This window comes from Marmota marmota, unplaced genomic scaffold (genome assembly GCF_001458135.2).
Source record: "Marmota marmota marmota unplaced genomic scaffold, marMar, whole genome shotgun sequence".
Classification (NCBI taxonomy): Eukaryota; Metazoa; Chordata; class Mammalia; order Rodentia; family Sciuridae; genus Marmota; species Marmota marmota.
Window position 1 is genome coordinate 25814129 of NW_026000016.1, and position 9276 is coordinate 25823404.

Consider the following 9276-nt stretch of genomic DNA (forward strand, 5'->3'; position numbering starts at 1 on the left):
TCTCAATGCTTTCTATGCTGCTAAGGTAGAAGTGTGTATTTAAAAGAAGCAAACATCTCACTACTCTTTGTCCATTTTCCTATTTCATCTTTTATTTAGGAGCCCTGTGTCTTTCCTGTATCAAAGGCATCTATATTCAGAGAAATTGGAAAATGAAACATTAAGTAGTCCTGTATAAAATGACAGAAGCAGAAAACAGAAGTTGGTTCCCAAAGTAATTTCTCTTCTTCTGCATCCATGCATCGATGCATAATCCAGATCTGCTCATCTGCTTTCCCATCTGCTGTAGGACGTGCACAACAGCAGTCCTTTGGGGACTGTCAGGCTATGCTGATCCAGCTACATGCATCTCCCAGCTTTCCCTGGGTCATTACAGATTGCGAATAGAACTGTACCTTCTGGTCATGGGTTTGGCTAGAACAATAATAAAACAATAAGTAATAATGATCATGACAATTTGCTCTTTTAGATTTTTTTTTAATTTTTCAATAGGCTTTTTCTTTTGTCACATTTCCTTTTATTGTGATAGTGGAGGTGCATTTGGGAAAGTGTCAGTATTTAAAATTTATCCAGAATGAAACTGTAGCAGCAGATATTCAATTTCCTAAGGTTACATAGTGAGTTACTCATAGACCTGGAAGTAGAACCTCTTCGAATTCTCATTTAGTTACCGCATAAGAGGGAGCCAGGAAGGAAGTGGTCTGAGGGTACATTGTGCCAGGAAGTATGAAGAATATTTGTGCAGTATCAGCTCCAGGCACACTCCGATGGATGCAGGGGAGCAGTGGGTTTCAAAGCAAGAAGTGAGTCTGCTCAGCTTTGAATTTTTGCTCTTCCACTGCATAATTGTGCACACTGAGCAAGTCACTCAAACTCTCTGAACCCTAATTCCTCCTCTGTAAAATGGGGTAAGTAATAATTATCGTTTGTCATTGTTTTGCGGTTTAGATGAGTAAATGTGAAAAACGAATACTTTCACAAATGCACCTCAACTATCACAGTAAAAGGAAATGTGACAAAAGAAAAAGCCTATTGAAAAATATAAAACATCTAAGAGAAAACTATCATGATCATAATTACTTATTGTTTTTATTCTAGCTTAAAGTTAAATTATGCTTAAAGTTATAATAGGAAGCAATAAAGGTTAACTCCAATTATTATACTCAAAATTCTTCTGTGAAGACATCTCTGAGTATATTAACGAAGTCATACTACTCTGTTTTTTTCTTTGAACCTGGGGCTTATTTTTTTAATGATACAACTTAGCAGTCTAAAAACATACTTGGTAATGCTCTTTAATAATTACCAAAAGTATATTCAGCTTGTCTCCTTAATTATGTTGCAAACTCCAGAGCATACTCTATGCTGTTTCTGTCTTCTGAATCACTGCCAAGCCCTTAATTAATATTTGATCTTTGGATACAATGGCTTAGATTTCACAGTTCTTCAAAAATTGTTTTTATAAAAGACTGCCAGGCATATCAGGTTTTTATATACTTTTATGTAAGTTATAGTATTTGCATTTTGTAATAACACCGTGAAAACTGGGTGCAATGGCACACACCTGTAATTCCACTGACTGGGGCAGCCGAGGCAGGAGGATTGCAAGTTTGAGGGCAGCCTGGGGTATTTAATGAGACCCTGTCTCAAAATGAAAATAAAAATAGGTGTGGGGGGAGCATCCTTGGATTAAATCCCCAGTACCAAAATAAATAAATAAATAATGAAACAACACCATGCAGGTGAGAACATTTTCTTATGCCTATTTTACAGATGACAGATATGAACATCTGAGCATTTAAATAATATAATTATTAAGTTCATAGGCCAGAATTTAAACCTAGGTCCTCTGACTCCAAAATAAGACTATCTATCTATGTATGTACACACACATACATTAGTCTAAATTAAATGACTAACAGACCATTGAAAATGGGAGTTAAAGCAGGCATATTTACAAGGGGATAGAAATCAGGGTTTCAGTTAGAGAGTGATACAAATGGAGTTGGACCATGTCTTCCAAGCCCTCCTGGATCTCTGGGTCAAAGTCAAAATGGTCACTAGAACTTGTAGCAAGTTTCTCTTTCTTCTTGGCTACACCTACAAAGAAGCTGAGATTTTAGTAGCATGGCAGAGAAGGATTATTTTAACAACTTAAAAAACTAAAAACAAAGGAAAGCAAAAAGAAGAAAACAAACAAAATTTCACAATAGTTTTCAAATATTTGTTAGGGAAGAAAGGTATTGTCCAATTATTTGGGGAAAATGCTTCTGAAATGCAAACATTTATTGTGCAGATATTTCATTGAAATAAAATAGACTTTCTGTTCAGTTTCCTAGGTCCAAGAAAGATGAACACCAATATTCTTTCGTATGTTCAGATTTGGAATATCCTCGAGTGACATTTAGAGACAGGTCCTCATTGTTGTGGCCTAGCACATGAATAGGGCCTTGTCCTCAAGGCTGCTTCTGTTTTTTTCCTCAGATTATTTTCTTCATCTCTAGAGTCAGAAAGAACAGCAGCATATGAAGGGATGGTAGGCTTTTGAAGGAAGCTTAATAAAGTAACTTTTCAAATGAGACAGCAAAGCAGAGAAAAGCCACTGGGGTGGGGGATGGGTTGCAGTGCAACAGGTGAAGTAATGGCGTGTGGAAGGCTGTCTATGGAGGACTGCTGGGGTGGGGAGGGGTTCTTATGGAACCCAGGGACAGAATTAGGTGGTGGGAACTGCCTGATTGGAGCAGGACACTTTCATTCCAGGACCTGCAGCGGGGAGGCCTGTCTTTCTGCAATCCCATTCATGCTCCTGTTTCCCACTGGCTGGACCCAACCAGGAGTCAGAAAGCCTGTTGATACTCTCTGTGGGTACAGAAAATAGTCGGTGCTGTTGGAATGTGTCTGCTTGATGTGGGTTGGAGAGGGTGGACAGAGATGAGGAGAAGGTGGTGAGGGCAACTGGAAAATTGCAGGCGTAACATTAGTGAGTCTTTGTCAGAGATGAGCATTTTATTCTGAGACACAAGGCTCTGAGAGGTCAGCAATTTCATATTCTATTTGGATGCATTTCCTGGGCATGCAGAGGGATTCTCTCCTTGTCATTTGTTCTGTGTTCTGGGAGAATGGCTCTGCTTTAGAGTTGAAGGGAAAAAAAAATTGAGTATGCTAAATAGAAATTTGTGCCCCTGCGGTTCTCTGGTATCTAAGAAGTCCTGAGTGAGGTGTGGTCATGAACCAGGAAGACAGTGATGTCTCTCTTGCTTTGTGGTCAAATAAAGGACTCCATTGTTCTTTGGAAGTATCTGCTTTGTCTTAAGAACCTGACATGTGGCTCTGTCTTTTCCACAAGTCCCTTCCCCTTTTATTTCCTTATCTGTGTTTTCCTCCTGTGCTGGCTGCAGGAGGGCAACCTGGGCATGCTCAGTCTGACTTCCTGCTAGGCTCTCTCGGACACTGAAATCTTCCAGTAATATTTGGCCACGGCAAGGAAATTGCTGGCTCTTGTTTCTAGTATACTGTTCAGCAAAGTGGCAGCTGTCTCCTGCTTTGGGAATGAGGGTGAAAATAGCAGGCTCCCATTGCTAGTGCAGAGAGCCCTGGGAGAGAGTGCCCTAGTTCTGGTTACCTGAAGTGGTTAAGTCAGACTGGCCAACAGATTTTCCAACAAAAAGGCTTGAGAGTTTGAGAAAATTTTTTCTCTTCTCACTTGTTAGCTCTTTCTAAAATATTTGGATGAATTCACTGGTGAGGACTTTTGGGCCTGGAGATCATTTTATGGAAAGATTTTAAATTAGATGCAGTTTTTTTTTTTAATACATGACCAGTCAAAATTTTTGTATGTGTGTATACTTTTATATACACATATAAGTTGGATTTTTCAAAGGATTTACCTCTTTCATTCAAATTTTCATTGGGGGGGGGTCATATAGTTGTTTATAATACATCTTTTTAAAATTTCTCTACCTCATTAATCTTTGCTCTTAAATTTATTTTGTTTTGCTTGCATGTTCTTTTCATAGTTTTATTTTTATACTATCATTTTTTAAAAATTGATACAGATGTTCAGAGCTATGAATTCATGAATTTCTTCTGATTCCATGGATTGGTACATTTATTAGTGCTCTTTTATTTTTATAATCATTATTATTTTCAGAATTTCTATTTACATTTCTCTTGCCCAAGAGTTAGAGGCCTTTTTTTTACCCCCTTATTTTTATTTTCTAGCTTTTTTTTTTTTGCATTGTTATTGAAGTGTGCTGCTTATAATATTTCTACTGAATGGAACCCACTGATGTTTTCTTGGAACCAAAGTACATGTTCAATTTTGATTCCTTGTTCACTTGAGAAGAAGGTGTATTTTCTTTTATCGGGGTAGAGTGTTTGATGCATGTCCAAAAGGTCCACCCTTTGCTGTTCAGATATTTTAGAACCTCAATTTTTGGCCTACTTGACCTGTGTTGTATTGAGAGTAGTGTGTGACAGTGTCCTATTGTTGGTGTGTTTCTTTGTATTTCTCCTTGTTTTGTCGATTACTTGTATTTTATATAGGTGGTTGCTAGGTTATTTGCTGTCTAGATATTCATGACTTGTATCTTCAATGTACTTTCAAATAATGTTAAAATGTCCTTCTTTGTCTCATTAAATGCCTTTTGGTTTGTGACCTCTTTGTTGTTGTTGGTTTGTTTTACCTGCTTCATTTTTGGTCACCCTTTTAATCTTTTTGAATTCCTCATTGTAAGTCTAGCTCATATATACTGTAGACTTAGGTTTTCCACTATACTTCAACTTGAAAATCTTTTCCATTAGTAGATAATTTTAGCCTGTTCACATTTATCCACGTGACTGTAATATTTGATCTCAAACATATTCCTTTATGTTAACTATGTACACCCTTCCACATTTACTATTTTTCCTTTTCACTTGCTTTAATGTTCTTGATTTTTAAAAATTTTCATTTTGGTATTTGAGAAAAATTTTAACTTTAATTCTAAATGATTTCCTTTGGGTTAATACATTTATTAGTGCTCTCAAATCCCCTTATATTTATTTATTTGTTTATTTATTTTGGTACCAGGGATTGAACTCAGGGGTACTCTACTACTGAGCAACATCCCCAGCCCTATTTTGTGTTTTTATTTAGAGACCGCGTCTCACTGAGTTGCTTAGCACCTCACTTTTGCTGAGGTTGCATTTGAACTCTGGATCTTGCTGCCTCAGCCTCTTGAGCTGCTGGGGATTTGAGGTGTGGGCCACTGTGCCTTGCAATTTCCTTTATTTTTACTTAAGTTTGAACTTCTCTCAGTTTTGAATGGTGTCATCTGACTCCCTCAGCCTGTGCAGTTAATGATGTTATTCTACTTTCTATTTTCTCCCTCTTTACTGCTATGGTTTAGGTGTCTTCCTTGGTCCTCAGCCTATGGTGCTATTGGGAGGTGGTGGAGCCTTTAAGAGACAGAGCCTACTGGGAGGAGTTAGGTCACTGGGGTTGTGCCTTTGAAAGGGATGGCTACTGGGACCCCAACTCCTTCCTCTCTCTTTTGCTTTCTGACTTTCCTGAGGTAAACGGACCCCCCCCTCTGCCGCATATTCCTGTCATGATGTATTCTGGGTTGATTTTCCCATGTGTCTACTAACAGGCCCTTTTAATTTATAGATTCGTGGGATTTATTTTATTCATGGGAATACCTATTGCATTATTTTCTTAAATACGTTTGTTCCCTTTTTATTTGTTATTAAAATGCATTATTTGTAGATATCAGTGAGGTTCAGTGTGATATTTCCACACATGCTTATAGAGTGCACTGATGAAGACCATCCTCCCTTTATCCCCACACCCTTCCAAACCTATAGTCATCACTATTCTACTTTCAAATAGACATTCTAGGTTTTACACATAAGCAAGAACATGAGTTCTTGTCTTTCTGTCTGGCTTATTTAACATATGTCCTTTAGTTCCATCTATTTGGCTGCAAATGGCAAGATTTCATTCTTTGTGGTGAAATAATATTCCAATGTGTACGTATTACATTTTCTTTATTCAACTACCCTTTGATAGGCACCCGGACTGATTCCATCTCATTGCTATTTTAAATAGTTATATAGAATGCATAAAAACAAACAAAAAACCTTGATAACAAAAAAGCCACAAGTAATCCAGTTAAAAATAGGCAAATGATATGAATATATTTCAAAAGGAATACAAGTGGCCAACAGATATGTGAGATATGTTCAATATCAGTAACTTTAAGGGAAATGCAAATCCAAACTGCAAAGAGATATGATCTCATGCCAGTTAGTTTTTTTTTACTTTTTTTTAAAATTTCTTTTGTAGGGAGTCCATAAAATTAATGTTCAACTTTCTTTGTCTTTCTTTTCAAATAATTTTCTCTCTGGCCCTTTATATTTCTTGTGTTTCCTATTTTCAATTTCTTTTTCTTTTTATACTTTTATTTAATGCTTTTTATGAGGAGTTCATTCAAGACTCTCTAGGAAAAAAAAGTCTACCCTTTATTGAGATTTAGACCTGTTTTCTGATATAATTTTGTTTCTTTGTTTTTTTCTTCTTTTTCTTTTTCTGTTCTTTCCTGAGTTTATTGTCCATAGAGTGGTTTGGATACAGAAACCCTAGGATGTTGTGAATTTTTTTTTGAACTTTATGCTTTTATAACACCAGTGAAACCCTCACCAAAATGTTTTTATTTAGCTAGGCACAGCGGCACACTCCTGTAATCTCAGCTACCTGGGAGGCTAAGAGGATTGTAAATTTGAGGCCACCCTCAGCAATTTAGCAAGACCCTGTCTCAAAATAAAAAAAAAAAAAAAAAACAAGAAGGGATGGGGATGTAGCTCAGTGGTAGAGTGCCCCTGGGTTCAATCCTCAGTATATAAAAAAAAATTATTTGCTCAGTACAAACAGATGATATCTTCCAATACTAATATCTATCTTCTAGGATTGCTATAAGCATTGAATGAGTTAGTAATTGTAAAGTACTTGGAGTTGGGGTTGGCAAACTTTTTCTGTTAACAAATGTTTTTTAGCTTTGTGTTCCATAGGGTTTTTGTCACAACAATTTCAGTGTGAAAGCAGCCACAGACACTATGTAAATAAACGGGCATGGCTATGTTCTAATAAAGCTTTATTAGCCAAAATAGGTAGCAACTTAGATTTGATTCATGGGCCATAGTTTGTTGTCCTCGGGTTTAAACAAAATAATAAGTGAAATATAAATATTAATAAATGAAACTAATTGAATGAACTCCATGTAAAGGGGTATTTTTAAAGATGATTTTTTCTAACAGAGTTGTACCACAGCTTTGTCCTAAAGACAAATACAATGAGATCTGCATAAATATACATAGGTATATGCTGCAGGGCCTAACCCCTTGAACCCACATGGAAGAATGCTTATCTTGCTCATTGTGCAACAGGAAAGTCCTAACCTAGAACACTGTGTTTTGGGGACAAAGTGCTGTCAGAACACTGGAAAGCACAATTTCTTCCTGTTGGTGTGGGGTCATGGTATGTGGCAGTTTCTGGACCCTTGGTGTCTTGACTTCTGTAAGATGATATGTGTGTATTACCCCTGGACTGTTATGACTGTTATATGTAGATCAGTACATACCTGCTATAAAAGATGTTCTTGCTGTGCAATAAAGCAGATGCTGTTCTCTGAAACTGTCCTGGGAGTGGTTCCTCCACACCCACAAGCTTCTCACAGTTGATGTTGGAAGGTTAAGCCCTCTAGCAGGTATACACACAGACACGAAAAACACTCACCAAACCTTCATGCACACACTCATGCACTCCTACACACTTAGCTAGTTCATATTATGGTTCAATTGAACTGCTTATTTCATTCCTCACTGACTGTCCCTTGACACTGAGAACATGCTGAATTTTATTCTCACATGCTCTGGTTCCATATGCTGGGGAAAGGCAAACTAATTTTCAGCCTGGGCACATATTCACACTAGTGTATATAAAATCATATAACATTCCTAAGGCAAATATTTGTTTGGGGGGAGGGTATTGGGGACTGCACTCAGGGGCACTCAATCACTGAGCCACATCCTCAGCCCTTTTTTGTATTTTATTTAGAGACAGGGTCTCACTGGGTTGCTTAGTCATTGCTGAGGCCAGTTTTGAACGCTCAGTCCTCCTGTCTCAGCCTTCCCAGCTGCTGGGATTACAGGCCTGCGCCACCACACAAGGACTAAGTCTAATATTGATAATGTTGATTAAGTTCTGCTTTGGACTAACTACTTCATCATTTTTTTCATTAATGATAATAATGAGGATTTGCTTCATGTCTTATTTGTCAGCTTTTTGTCACTTTCACTAAAATACACCAAAAGATCAACTTAGAGGATGAAACATTTATTTTGATCTCATGGTTTCAGAGGTTTAGTCCATGGTCACCCAACCCCATAGCTCTGGGCGCCAGGTAAGGAAAAATATTATGGTGAAAGGGCATGGCAGAAGAAAGCAGCTCAGTTTGTGAGCCTGGAAGATTGTGGAAATCATGAGATTTGGAGGGACATCTCATATTCTAATCATAACACATGTAATTATCAATATGTTCTAAAGTATCTTTCTATAAATGATCACTTTGATGCTTTTTGTTGGATGATGAATTTTGGGTTGGTTCCATTGCAAGAATGTTTGGAGTCTTCCTTGGAATTGTGCATCACTGTGCAGATTAGTGCACCAAGATTAGTCCTAGTATCTCCAATGCAAGGACAGTGGTCTAACTATAGAGATGCATGCTTGTATACACCTTCTCCATTAATTGCAATACATGGTGGTAACTAGACTCAGAAAGAAGTCTACTGGGAGACTTGGAGTGGGAGCAATTTCTTCCCTTGCATTTGTACTGTACCCAAGGCAGGTGGGAGTTTTATTAATCCTTTGGGTGATGGTCAGAGCATTGATGATGCAGACAACAATGAAGAATAATTAGGTTTGCCTTCAAACACAGAGAAGAGACTGATTTGTGCCACATGATGAGTTTTGGCCACCTAGGGACTTGAACATTTGAGTTTCCTGAGCCACTGCTGATTTTAGAAGTCCCACCTGGTGAAGGAATATCTTTACTTCCCAGGATGCAATCATAGGCAGGCCCTAACACAGCTAGAAAATCTGCTGACTGTAATCAGTGAGTCAACCAGCTGTTCCTAAAACAAGCTGACTGTCGATGTGCTCTCCTGCTCAAGTCAGACTCAATGTGGAAGAATAAGGAGTTCATTCAGTAATAGCGGAGCTGACTCCCCCCCCCCCCC

General features: G+C 37.9%; 1 long non-coding RNA gene across 1 annotated transcript in view; it reads left to right on the forward strand.

Annotated features, from left to right (window-relative positions):
• Nucleotides 1-756: 756 nt before the first annotated feature.
• The window catches only part of LOC125618479, a 70111-nt gene continuing 61591 nt past the window's right edge, over nucleotides 757-9276 (forward strand). The window contains exon 1 of the long non-coding RNA XR_007349774.1: nucleotides 757-908. This is a non-coding gene — a long non-coding RNA (uncharacterized LOC125618479). The remainder of the gene's footprint in view (nucleotides 909-9276) is intronic.